Source organism: Pseudophryne corroboree, chromosome 3 (assembly GCF_028390025.1).
Source record: "Pseudophryne corroboree isolate aPseCor3 chromosome 3, aPseCor3.hap2, whole genome shotgun sequence".
Classification (NCBI taxonomy): Eukaryota; Metazoa; Chordata; class Amphibia; order Anura; family Myobatrachidae; genus Pseudophryne; species Pseudophryne corroboree.
Genome location: NC_086446.1, coordinates 188,716,692 through 188,731,205, shown reverse-complemented (window position 1 = coordinate 188,731,205; position 14,514 = coordinate 188,716,692). Strand labels below are relative to the sequence as shown.

Below are 14,514 nucleotides of genomic sequence, written 5' to 3'. Positions count from 1 at the left end.
GGACTCTGGACGGATGGACACGGTAAACCAGTGGCCCCCAGAGCATACCTTCCATGTTTAGCTGAGGGAGCCCACGGGCTGACTCATCTGGGCAAGGAAGGGATGTGCAAGTTGGTAAGAGCATATTGGTATGCCCCAGGATTTTCATCTCATGCGAGTAAAAGGGCAATGTCATGCCTTACCTGTCTGAGAAAGAACATCGGAAAGGCAATACCTACAGAACCATCTCATATCCCACCTGCCGGCGGCCCTTTCCAGGTGTAATACCCTGAAGCTATTGCACCATGGAGATCCCCTTGTGATTTTTTTTTTTTGTTTACATTGTGGAACTACAAGTCCCAGAGTAGATTGTGGGCTGAACTTTATGTGACCCTGTCAGCTTGGGACAGGGATTTTGCCGCCAATTCTCTGGTCCTGTCACTTCTTACCCAGCAACATAAAAAGTCTGGGAAACATGTCCCCAGCTGATTGGGTCCCCTGGGTTGTAGGGCAGAGTGACCAGGGGGTAGTCTGTTGCTGGGGCCCCGGGAGCCAGTCATCATAGAGGAGAGGGGAGGTGGAGGAGCACCAGGACCCTTAAAAAGAAGCCTCACAGCACAGGAGAGAGAGACCTGGAGGAATGGGAATATGTACCTGGGGAAGTGGAGCCATGTAGTGTCCAGAGCCTGAAGACTGGAGTATGCAGCGCTGGGAGGATCGCTGCCAGAGGAGCCCTGGAGGAATGGGAAGATTACCTGGGGAAGGTGTCGCCATGTAGCCCCAGGAGCCGCCTGCCAGTGTGTGAGGACAGTCTGCGCAGAGAAGAAGCTGAGGGGAGAACCAGCGACCGGAGCACCAGTGCCAGAAGAATGCCGGAGACCCTGCCTGAGGAGAAGAGCTGGCCGCGTCAGTGCCAGCGGGGATGGAGTGCGGAGAAGAGCCGCCGCTGCTGAGAGACTGGAGCGCTGGGCCGGAGGAACCGCAGCCCGTCCAGCAGAGCAGTGATGACATCCGTCCCCTGGATTCCAAGGAGCGGCAGATGAGAAGCGCGCAGGCACCGCGAAGGACGACCCCGGGAAGAAGACCCCAGCGAGGACCCCTGGCGGCTGGAGTACGGCGAGGACCCGAGAAGACCCCAGCGTAGAGATGACGGCGCGGACCGGAGTCTGCTGCACAAGAGGAGTGAAGACCCGGAGACGGCGCGGCGGCAGCTGAAGAGGAGTAGACCGGACCGGAGACTGAGGAGGGAGACTCCAGACAGCCACGCTGAAGATGCGGAGGATCGGAGGTGGCAGAAGCGCCGCAGCGATGGGTGAGAACTTGCAAACAACCCTTCCGCTGCCAGAAACTCTGCCCCTGTTGTGCCCTCCGCTGCAAAAACTCTGCTAATAGGGGACATAGTATTTGAAAAAAGGTGTAGACACCCCTAAGATCCCTTGTGTCCGGTATTTAACCCCTTCCGCTGCATGAACTCTGCATTTGGGGAACATATTTACTAAGTGGGTAGGTTGCCCTTCATGAGTGCCCCGGTGAGACAATTAATAATAAAAGGGGTGGGCTCCCCTCATCACAGTACCCCCGCAAGTTTAGATAATTAGGAGTTGCGCTCCCCTCATTTGTATGTGCCCGGCTTAACCCCTTCTGCTGCAAAGACTCTGTAATCTGGGGGCAATATATTGTATTCCAGGGGAAGAGGCTCCCCACTAGTGCTGTGCCCCGCATATTTGTTTTGGAATGTTGTAAAAGGGGGTAGACTGCCCTTATATATTTGTGAATGTATTTATCTGCTATTAAGGAATGCTGGTACTGATAGTTCTTTTTATGCAAGTTCCGCCCAGCAGTGTGAAAGCTAATGTTAATGCATTTATCTGCTATTAAGGAATGCTGGTACTGATAGTTCTTTTTATGCAAGCTCCGCCCAGCAGTGTGAAAGCTAATGTTAATGCATTTATCTGCTATTAAGGAATGCTGGTACTGATAGTTCTTTTTATGCAAGCTCCGCCCAGCAGTATGAAAGCTAATGTTAATGCATTTATCTGCTATTAAGGAATGCTGGTACTGATAGTTCTTTTTATGCAAGCTCCGCCCAGCAGTGTGAAAGCTAATGTTAATGCATTTGTCTGCTATTAAGGAATGCTGGTACTGATAGTTCTTTTTATGCAAGCTCCGCCCAGCAGTGTGAAAGCTAATGTTAATGCATTTATCTGCTATTAAGGAATGCTGGTACTGATAGTTATTTTTATGCAAGCTCCGCCCAGCAGTGTGAAAGCTAATGTTAATGCATTTATCTGCTATTAAGGAATGCTGGTACTGATAGTTCTTTTTATGCAAGCTCCGCCCAGCAGTATGAAAGCTAATGTTAATGCATTTATCTGCTATTAAGGAATGCTGGTACTGATAGTTCTTTTATTGCAAGCTCCGCCCAGCAGTGTGAAAGCTAATGTTAATGCATTTATCTGCTATTAAGGAATGCTGGTACTGATAGTTCTTTTTATGCAAGCTCCGCCCAGCAGTGTGAAAGCTAATGTTAATGCATTTGTCTGCTATTAAGGAATGCTGGTACTGATAGTTCTTTTTTATGCAAGCTCCGCCCAGCAGTGTGAAAGCTAATGTTAATGCATTTATCTGCTATTAAGGAATGCTGGTACTGATAGTTCTTTTATTGCAAGTTCCGCCCAGCAGTGTGAAAGCTAATGTTAATGCATTTGTCTGCTATTAAGGAATGCTGGTACTGATAGTTCTTTTATTGCAAGCTCCGCCCAGCAGTGTGAAAGCTAATGTTAATGCATTTATCTGCTATTAAGGAATGCTGGTACTGATAGTTCTTTTTATGCAAGCTCCGCCCAGCAGTGTGAAAGCTAATGTTAATGCATTTGTCTGCTATTAAGGAATGCTGGTACTGATAGTTCTTTTTTATGCAAGCTCCGCCCAGCAGTGTGAAAGCTAATGTTAATGCATTTATCTGCTATTAAGGAATGCTGGTACTGATAGTTCTTTTATTGCAAGTTCCGCCCAGCAGTGTGAAAGCTAATGTTAATGCATTTATCTGCTATTAAGGAATGCTGGTACTGATAGTTATTTTTATGCAAGCTCCGCCCAGCAGTGTGAAAGCTAATGTTAATGCATTTATCTGCTATTAAGGAATGCTGGTACTGATAGTTCTTTTTTATGCAAGCTCCGCCCAGCAGTGTGAAAGCTAATGTTAATGCATTTATCCGCTACTAAGGAACGCTGGTTACCTGAGACTGTTGTTTACAAGCCATAACCAGCCTGCTTTAATTGTGCACAAGTTACCTGCTTACCTGCTACTAGTATTGATAACGCTGGTTACCTGAGACTGTCGTTTAATAGCCATAACCAGCCTGCTTTAATCGTGCACAAGTTCCTGCTTACCTGCTACCTGTATTGCTGACGCTGGTTACCTGAGACTGTCGTTTAATAGCCATAACCAGCCTGCTTTAATCGTGCACAAGTTCCTGCTTAACTGCTACCTGTATTGCTGACGCTGGTTACCTGAGACTGTTGTTTAGTAGCCATAACCAGCCTGCTTTAATTGTGCACAAGTTACCTGCTGACCTGCTACTTGTATTGCTAACGCTGGTTACCTGAGACTATCGTTTAATAGCCATAACCAGCCTGCTTTAATCGTGCACAAGTTCCTGCTTACCTGCTACCTGTATTGCTGACGCTGGTTACCTGAGACTGTTGTTTAGTAGCCATAACCATCCTGCTTTAATTGTGCACAAGTTACCTGCTTACCTGCTACTTGTATTGCTAACGCTGGTTACCTGAGACTGTCGTTTAATAGCCATAACCAGCCTGCTTTAATCGTGCACAAGTTCCTGCTTACCTGCTACCTGTATTGCTGACGCTGGTTACCTGAGACTATTATTTAGAAGCCATAACCAGCCTGCTTCAATTGTGCACCAGTTACTTGCTTACCTGCTACCTGTATTGCTAACGCTGGTTACTTGAGACTGTTATTTAGAAGCCATAACCAGCCTGCTTCAATTGTGCGCCAGTTTCCTGTTTACCTGCCACTTGTAAATTTTGTTAGGATAATAAAATGGAGTTGGATACTATATTATGTTTGTGTTGTCATTGTGTCTGAGAGGTAAAGCAGGTCTGCCGCTCTGATCACCCGAACCAGATTCACACTAGCACCCCACAATTTAGTTCAAGTTTTCGGCACCGTAAATGTCATGTGTTTGTTTGTGGGTGGACATTACACAGGTAATACAGATTGACTTTATTCAATTACCCCCTTGTCGAAATTTGAAATATGTACTTGTTTGTATAGATGTTTTTTCAAATTGGGTCGAAGCATTTCCGGCGGCCACAAATACCGCTATGTTTACTGCTAAGAAAATTGTGCAGGAATTTGTATGTAGATATGGTATCCCTAGAATTATCGAAAGTGATAGGGGTACCCATTTTACAGGTGATGTCTTTCAAGGAATGTGTAAATTGATGGGAATTGATAGCAAGCTGCACACTCCATACCGTCCACAGGCGAGTGCGAAAGTGGAAAGAGTGAACAGCACTATTAAAAATAAACTGAGTAAAGTGATGGCAGAGACAGGATTGACATGGCCAGAAGCTTTACCCATTGTACTGTACAGCATCAGAACCACTCCCAGGTCCCCTCTTAATCTGTCTCCCTTTGAAATCTTGTTTGGTCGACAACCGCATGTTATGATTAACCCTCAGGATGATTTGAAGTGTAACAATGAAGTGACTGTAAAATACTTGATTAACATGAGTAAACAGTTAAGGAATCAAAATGATAATCTGAAGTTAGTGATTCCTGATTTACCAGATAGTAATTGTCATGACATTGAACCTGGGGATTATGTAATGATACGAAATTTTCTACGCTCAGGTTGCCTTATTGACAGATGGGAAGGACCATACCAGGTCTTATTGACTAGCACTACAGCATTGAAGGTTGCTGAGAGAGAGACTTGGGTTCATTCATCCCACTGTAAAAAGGTTGCTGATCCAGCAAGGTCCCGTGATAAGGAACAGACGGTAGAGGTTGTATCACTGAAGTGTCTGTTCCAGGAGGATTGAGGCGGCACCTGAGCATTGAAAATCACAAGACCAAAAGCAGTTGTCGATCCCCTGTTCCCTTTTATTGTTTTTCTCCAACTTCCCATCCCCTCTCCCTCAAATTATTTTTTCCCCCTTCTCATTCTTCTCCGTTTTCCTCCTACAAGATGGACTTGCCCCAAGAGACTGTGATCCGGATTTTCCTGTTGACCATGATGTTGACCAGAGCAGTCTGTTCCGGCGAGAGTACCATGGAGGTCGAGAGAGGTTCTGGAATGGGTTCTGATGACAGAGATGGAGGCGTAGTTTTCCAAGAACAACATAATCAACAAGCAAAGGCGAGTATCAGAAAACGATCCGATAGCATTGACCATAGAAGGAATTGTGAAGGATTGTTAGCTGAAGAAAACTGTATCTGTCGGCTCTGTAACAATGTCATTGAGGATGGGTGCATAAAGAAATGCCAATCCAGTTTTAATATCCATATGGACCGGCATCCATTGAGTGACTATCACTCCTTAGTGGGTAGTGTGTTAAATAAAACAGATTGTTGGGTATGCTCTCAAGTACCTCAAGGTCATAGCAAATCAGGGCTAGTACCATTTCCTTTAACGTTAGGGGAGGTACTTGAGTTAAGTGGTGGGAGACCGGTGGACAGGAGGTTTAATATCTCCAGCCCTCCTAGTTTGAAGCTCCACCAATACCATGTGGATAGGTCCCTATTATGTTTTAACATCTCCAATCCCCGAAAGCCGGGAAGTTGGGAAGTGTCATGGAGTAATCAAACCATGACCTTTTCGCATAGAGCAGATAGAATGCCTACAGATACAGAGCTTATACGCCACATAGCCAGTAGAGGAAAATCTTTCCGGTATAGGTATACCTTAGGAAATAGGATTACGAGAGTTGGAGAGGTATCACCAGGATACTGTGCACATATCGTACAACCTGATACGTGTACTAAGCAGATGGAAGAATTAGGGTTAGGAGATTTCACATGGAAGGTGTGTAATATGGTTATGTCCTACTCCGTCCCATATGTTCTCCCCGATGATGCATATTTCATATGCGGGAGGAAGGCGTATAAGTGGCTTGCCCCAAACTCTGAAGGATTGTGTTATATTGGAAAAGTACTGCCTGAAGTAATGACTGTATCACATGACAAAATGAAAGACATACACCGTGTTGCCCAAACTCCTTATACTCACACCCATTACGAGCACGTAGTTAAACGGCACCTGATAGAAAGAACAGAGCATCCGGCCTCTGACATGATCCATGAATCAAACGGGATTCAGTTTCTAATCGCGTTAGATATCACTCGCACCGCTAGAGGAGTGTTGAATTATAAATACATATCTGCGCTCGCAAATTTGTTAGATAATATCACTGAAATGTATGATGACACGTTTAGGTATACTGGAAGAGAACTTCAGGCTTATAAAACAGAACTGGTACAGCATAGAATGGTTCTTAATTACCTCACAGCAGTGACAGGCGGATATTGTGTCACACTGGCAACACAATACGGCGTGAAATGTTGCACATATATTACGAATAGCACCGAGGATCCGGTCGAGGTCATAGACCAAAAGATGGACGATATTCTCCAACTGAAGTGGGAATTTCGCAGGAGACACAATCTCACTCTTGCTGCTGTAGGTAATGAGCTGACTGGTTGGGTGTCATGGTTGAACCCGCGAAATTGGTTCTCTGGTTTAGGAGACTGGGCTCAAGGAGTCATAATGGATGTTGGGAAGTTTCTCCTATGTATCTTAGGTGTTATCATAACGATTGGTTTGATATTTAGATGCGGTCAGGCTTTAATGAGGTGCAATCGTCGTACTAGGGTAATGAGTTTAAGGAGTGAGGAAACTGTAATTCCAATGGATTTGATTTATGACCCAAATGTAGAAACAATGATGTGATGAAAATGCGATTTCTACGGTCCGTTTCTTTCACCTGTTTTTCCGTTTCCTCCAAGGTAAAAAGACCCACTTGGACGAGGAATTTGATGAGCCGATATACAGACAACAGAGGGATTAAAGAAGAAGTTTTGACAACCTGATACACAGATTTTTGATGAACTATGCCATGGATCCCCAGTTTCCCTAGAAATTTTAAAATTACGCTAGCCCAACACTTTTGTAAATCTATGGACATTGACAGCTTTTGCTCGCACCTTATGGGCAAAAGCACAAAGAAGACTGCATTCAACAGACACCAAACAAGACCTCAATCGACGAATGTACATTTACCTGACATAGAATACCACCGCCTTTACCGTAATTATGTCTTTTCTTCATTTCTACAACCCTCAGGTAATGACACACATAGTCGATAGGGAATACAGGCACAGATATCAGCAATCACATATCTCCCCCATTCATGTATCATCAACTAAAATGTGCTCCCCCATTTTGTTACAACCAAAGCCGAAAAGAGCTCGGTAAAGTTTGACAGCCCATCCACAAACCCGTACCACGGGATAAGAAGGAATTCAAATGTATACTTCGCAATACCTCGAAGCTTGATGTACCACACGTACGGCACGATGATACATGACCCCCCAAACATGGACTCATACACACATGCTTCTGCTATCTCACTAGGTCATACCCTCTTCACACCTTCTCCTCTCTCCTCCCTTACCCAACCATGGAAATGTATTAACCCCTGACATATATTTTTCTCTTTTTGAAATGTTTTAGAAGGTGGCAGTTATTGTTGACTGCCAAAGGGTGGACTGTCAAAGTCAGAAAAATATCTCTATGCACACTACCATATTTGCACCTCACACAGGTCCGTGCTGCGCATGCGTACGCTCTCCCGTACGTGCGCATACTCACAGTCGCGGGCACCCGCACGGTATGCGTATTTACGGTAGAGTTTATGTGATCGTAGCGTGCGACTCAATCGTTACATATTTTCACTATATAATGTATTTTGTAGATCATGGTCCCTTTGATAGATTCTGAAAGTTTAGTTAACATAGCATGTTCCTGAACAGAGAGATCCCTCTTTGTATTGTACGAAGGGTCTAACAGGGGTCATACAGTGTTGTTTGGTACCCATCGGAAGAGTATTTAAATAGCAATATTCCGGTGTTGGTTTGGAGCGGATTAATCGCTCGTGCGAATAGTTATGGACATAAGAAGTTTATGTCCATTTACTATTATTTGTTCTTATTTAGTCATGCGGCGGGAAACCCAGTATCCCACCCACCTGAACAGTTGGAAGCAGTCACAGCCCACCTGTATGAATCAACCTATGACCTTTTGTTATAATGCGAAGCCGAATTCCTGTGTCCAATGAACAATGAGATTGTAGGGACCATTGAATTGTATTGTGTGTGGGGCATAAATAGGCAGGCCGACCATATCCAGTTCACTCTCTTCAACGGTTCTCATTGCTGATAATCGGGAGCTGGATATCGAGGCGCATGCGATCGTTTCCCCTTGTGCGTAAGTGTTTCTCCGCAACTATATTGATCTTCTTGTTATTGTGAGCCAATTTCTCTCTCTCTCTCTCTTCTCCTCTTTCTCTCTTATTTTCCCTTAAATAGTAATTGTATTATATTTCCTGTGTAGTTATCTGGTTAGGTAGTCTATGTTATATTGTAGTGTATGATTTGTATTTGTATCAATTCTTTTGCAAGTATATCATTCATAATATATATATATTAGGTGTTGGACCCTAAGCCCAGGTATCTGTGTATTTCTTATAGTGTTAAGTATTCTCAGAGCGTCGGTGAACAGCTTTAAAGGTAATAAGGTTATACTGTGTTGCATTTACACTCTATCATTACACTAAGGTTTTACTGCACAATACACTGTTTATGGTTTAGATACAAAGGTTTAACATTGTGAGCGTCAGCGCCGCTGGTGATCTCCTCGTGGTCCCGAGCGTCCGCTACGCTATAGCGAATCATTACGTTAGTCAGCAGCCAATAGCGTGCCTGCCTGTGATCTCTTGGCCGTGAGCGAACGTGACGCTTGAGCGTCTCGACTACGGCTAAGCGATTGCTACGCAACGAGCGTACCCTTACGGTACTTCATACGTAAATAGCGTACAGTGTTCTTAGACCTCATAAAGGGTTTTATATAAGATAAATATTCAGCTTTATCAACGTTCCTATCCCATTACATCTCCACTGTACAGTCCACACATATCCTCACATATTTTCTCTTTCTTCACTTTCCCATCCTCCTGACCTCAGGCCAACATTACTGGGTGACCACATCATACAGCCCACCAAGAACCGTTGCAATCTGGCGGACCATTATGCAATGGATAACACCTACCATTTTGTATCAATGCTTATTTCCTTATAGATTGTAAGCTTGCAAGCAGGGCCCTCCTACCTCTATGACTGTTATTTCCCAGGTTTGTTTTAGCACTGTTTCCAAACTGTTCATAAATAATAATAGTAATAAAACAATTATTATTGCAACAGAATTTTTGTAAGGCTTTAAAGCCTTACAAAAATTCTGTCGCAATAATAATTGTATTATTACTATTATTATTTAATAACACAATGGTTCACAGGATTTAACAAGTAAAATTAGTATTGTTTCATTAGTGTGTCACTTGAAATGTACAACTTGGCCAAATACTGCATCCTGTAAGGGAGTATATTTTATGAAGAACTCAATGCCATAGGACTGATGCTCTCTGATAAATATAAGTAAAATACGAAATGAATGATAAATATATATTAACCTTGACCACAAATATATCCCTGTAAGCATGGCGTCTTGTCATAGCCAATGAAACAATACACCACTATGCACCTGTTTGGGGCATGCTAAAATTCCAGAAATCCTTGCCTGCTACTGTGTGCGGTTTCTACCCTCATCTCATTCACAACCCAAGGAGGAAAGCAGTGCTTCCGCCAGCTCCTACTGTAGCCTGACCCTTCAGGGCACCTCAGAAAAGAATGCCCAAGCGGAAAACTGCAGCAGCTTTCAACTTCCTGCCGTTACAGTGATATGCTTAATGCAAAAGGAATGTCACAATACAACAGATTTACTTTATAGCTTTAAGATTCTCATTCTGATCATTTACTTAAGTGTTCTTCCAAACTAGCATTCTGCTAATACATGAAGAACCCCCTGCTAAAACTACATCCTAAAGCATGAATGGGTTCCAATACCTGAATACAATGTTACATAATGATTAAAAGTTAATGTCGTTGGCAGTTGTTTATACAGTGCACAGATATTCTGCATCCTTTTGGGATCCGGTCTGAAGATCGACATTGTCTAGGTCGACAATGTTTAGGTCGACCACTATAGGTCGACAGTCACTAGGTCGACAGGGTTTCTAGGTCGACATGTTCTAGGTCGACAGGTCTTAAGGTCGACATGAGTTTTTCACATTTTTTTTCTTTTTTGGAATTTTTTCATACTTAACGATCCACGTGGACTATGATTGGAACGGTAAAGTGTGCCGAGCGAAGCGGTAGCGGAGCGAAGGCACCATGCCCGAAGCATGGCGAGCGAAGCGAGCCATGCGAGGGGACGCGGTGCACTAATTTGGGATCCCGGTCACTCTACGAAGAAAACGACACCCAAAAAAAAAAAAATCCTCATGTCGACCTTTAGACCTGTCGACCTAGCACATGTCGACCTAGAAACCCTGTTGACCTTCCATCCATGTCGACCTAGTGACTGTCGACCTAGACATTGTCGATTTGATGAACCACACCCATCCTTTTACAGAGAACATTTCAGTCATTCACATCAGCACCTGCCCCAGTGGAGCTTACAATCCATACTCCCTATCACAGGGACACACACAAACTAGTGTTCATTTTATGGCAGAAGCCAATTAATCTCCATGTATGTTTCTGGAGTGTGGGAGGAAACCCATTCAAAAATGGGGAGTACATACAAACCCTCACAGATAACGTCTTAGTCAGCAATTGAAATCATGACCACAGGGCTGTGATGTGCTACCCACTCCGCCACTCCTGCTGCCCAATGCATCACAAATTCACTAAATACATTTAGAACAGTGAAATGGCAGCTTTACTTGTTATTTACCATCATCTCCTGCTTGAATTTTTATATATCACCACCACACAATATTCAAACATTTTAATCTAGGAATCATCAGTTTACAGTGCAAAAGAAAACATATCATACAGTACAAGTACAGTATTTTTAAGTTGCGTACATCTGCAAACTGAAACAGGTGGGTACAAGGAATACCATGCGGAGCGCAACATTCTTGAGCCGCTCTATACATAGGATAATGCATATTAGTGCATATATGCACAGAATGTCTTGGCCTGGTTTCCAGGCCCACCTTGCAAGCAAATGCTTATCTGCTCTCAAAAACTCTAGAGGAAGATTTTCTCAAAAAACACAGATAGCAACATCAGTATCACTGACAGCAGGCACTGCTACAGACTAAGCACTGGTAATCCTGGAAGGGGATAATAGGCTCCATTTCACTGACTGGTAAATGAGGTTGCCAAGCACGGTCTCATATTTAAATAACAGTGTTGCTCAAGAAACATCACTGTTGCAAAACAAAGAGCAAGAGACAGAGACGGAGTGATGCCATTGGGAGATACCATGCAGAGTGCATGGCAGCTGCATTGTGTATTGTGGGAAGTAGGAAAGCGACCTCTTGTGAAATTAATCAGTCTCCCAACACCATTGGATAGCAAATATCCAAACCCCACTAAGACTGAATGGCAATGTTAAGCAGACTGAATGGGTCTCTCATGTTAACTCTGTCTGGCAGTAGACAACTGAAGGCCACATGATTGGTTTTCTCCCCATGCAGAACAAGATCAAGACGTTACAGTTCTTGGAGGTAACTTGGAGGTTTACGTTTCAGGATTGCACATCAAGAAGCCAATTATGACGCAGACCATGTTTTTGAGGAACTACATTTCCACAAAATATAGTAATCCAAGCACTTCGATATCCTTAAGGAGATGTAGCTTAAAAGGTGGTAACTGGCTTCATAGGGTTACCCTAAAACTACAGAGAGGGTTGGATATGAAATGCCGGCGGACTGGATGCCGGCTGTCAATATCCCGACAGCGGCATCCCGCCCGCCAGAATGCAGGCAGTGGGGCGAGCGCATGGAGGCCCTTTGCCAGGTTCTATTCCCACGCTATGGGTGTCGTGGACACCTACGAGTAGAACTAGCCCTGGTGAGAATGTCAGCATTCTCAGCTGTTGGGATCCTGAACACCGGGATCCCGACAGCCGGGATATTAACTTCAACCCTACAGAGCTACTCATTTAAGGAAGACCCTATTGGAAAGCCTGTCACTCTCAGTCTTTAGGAATGACTGGGGTTAGGAGCTACCCTCAGTATGTAGCTAACAGGGGTAACCTTAACTTACAGCTGTGTGTGACGGTACCACTTACACAGTCTATAGATGGAGTAAGCGGTAGCGTCACAAACAGTGGTAGTCTAAGCATATCACTGTTTGCTTAATACGAAGGAGAGCTCACTGCCCCTGACCCCACTACTAGCCCCGCAAAAACCTTTCTGGCTTCGACAGAGCCTTCCAGGATTTGCTGAGTCCCCGCCAGCTTGAAGTACAAGTAATAGATGCACATTACTCAGCAGCCCATTGCAGCAACTGTTGGCTACCAACAACTCAGCCGGGGACACAGCCCAGGGTATCCGGACTCTGGGTCGACACCTACTAGGTTGACAACTATTGGTCGACAGTGAGTTGGTCGACACTAGAATAGGTTGACATGACCATTAGGTCTACATGAACAAGGACGACATGGAAAAAAGGTCGACATTAGTTTTTAATATTTTTTTTCTTTTTTTTTTCTTTTTCATACTTTACAATTCACGTGGACTACGACTGGGAACGGTAACCTGTGCAAAGCGCAGCGAGGCACCTTGTGCGAGGGGACACAGTGCACTAATTGGGGTTCCCGGTCACTTTACGAAGAACATGACACCAAAAAAACATGGAAACCTCATGTTGACCTTTATTCATGTTGACCTAATGACCGTGTCAACCTAGCCACTGCCGACCAATACGTGTCGACCTAGACACTGTCGATCCTGAGTCCCATACCCCAGTCGGTGGATGCCATTGTACATTGCAGACAGGTGATTTGTGTCATATAATTGGCAGCATACTCATTAGTATCACTGTGATACTAAACTAAATTTGCCTCCAGCATAACCTGCGTGTGATAACTCGTATAAATGCATAACAAGTAAAAGAGTTGCAGTCTGTGGGGGGTTTATGGTTAGAATATCGTTTTGCAATAAGGAAATATTACTGTAGTGTGTTGGAGGGGAGTAAGTAAAGAATGGGTTGGTCTAGCTTGCACGATTAGCAGCAGCGTTAGGAAAATGTATAGATGATAATAATACTGTTGGTATAACATTTTTTTAATAGATGAATAGTGCACACAGCACAATGTAATGCATAAATAAAAGGCCAATGCAGAAACCAGTGATAGGTTCTCTGTAAACAGCACTTTTCTTGTAAGGCATTCAGCTTAACAATAGATTTCTCCTATGCAAATATTTAGTGGTCTGTAAAAGTATTGAGACTTACTGGAGACACCTGCTTTGAATCCCGATCTCACCTTCCTGCGATGCTTTACAAGTCACTTTATTCTGCTTGATAGCTTAGATAATGATGAACCAAAGTAATCCTGCGTACTTATTCGCAATGCGCATCCGAAACGTTCACTTCGACTTTCTTTAAGGAGTTCAAAACTGTTTTGAAAGAAGAAAAAAAATGGTGTTAAACAATAAATAATAAATGTCTCCATTATGGTTTAACAGTATGTATTTTACTTCAGACAATGGTTTAATCATTAACACAACCTTTCTGTATTAGTGTTGATTTAGGAAAAAGTGTATTCATATCACACGAGTCCCCACAGAGTTTCTAATTCCGGTCCTCTATCTTATCCTAAGTCTATCACTGTATTCTGCCACTGCTGTGCAGTACTGTAGCAAGAGTTACCGAACACAATCCAAATGAAAATGAGAACACAATCCAAATGAAAATGATGGGTGCAGGACCAAACCAGGGAACGTATTAACATAACACAACAAAAACGATCCGTTTTCTGCTTTGCATAAAGATGCTTTGCCTGAATGTAAACTTAATATCCATCCATACAATTCAGGTCTTTACTAAATCTCGTTGAAATTACTTTTTCATTGAGCCTTGAATGACACTTTTTAAATGTAAAAGATCTCTCATGACCTCCAGCAACGCAGTCCAGTGCTTTAACCACAAGCCCACTGGGGAAGAGGAGGTGTGGTACTGTGGCTGAGGCATAGGAACTCAAAGCACACAAGCATGTGGAATTATGTATTCTCCTTTCCAACTCTCAGACCCTAAACCAATCTTGGGGGGTGACTCAGAGCTGAGCGTAGATGTGCTAACTATAGCACATCTACGCTCAGATTCTCAGACACGTGGGAGGACGCCCAGCACAGGGCTAGTCTGCAACGCATGTCTGT

The 14,514-nt window shown here is 43.7% G+C and overlaps 1 protein-coding gene across 12 annotated transcripts in view; it reads right to left on the bottom strand.

Annotated features, from left to right (window-relative positions):
- Positions 1 to 14,514, bottom strand: part of ZMIZ1 (zinc finger MIZ-type containing 1) — a 455,946-nt gene that overhangs the window by 355,522 nt on the left and 85,910 nt on the right. For 11 of the 12 annotated variants that reach the window (XM_063958712.1, XM_063958715.1, XM_063958716.1 and 8 more), the window contains exon 2: positions 13,592 to 13,755. The gene's annotated coding sequence lies outside the window, so the exon portion shown is untranslated. The remainder of the gene's footprint in view (positions 1 to 13,591; positions 13,756 to 14,514) is intronic. The other variant, XM_063958718.1, reaches the window with a different exon arrangement.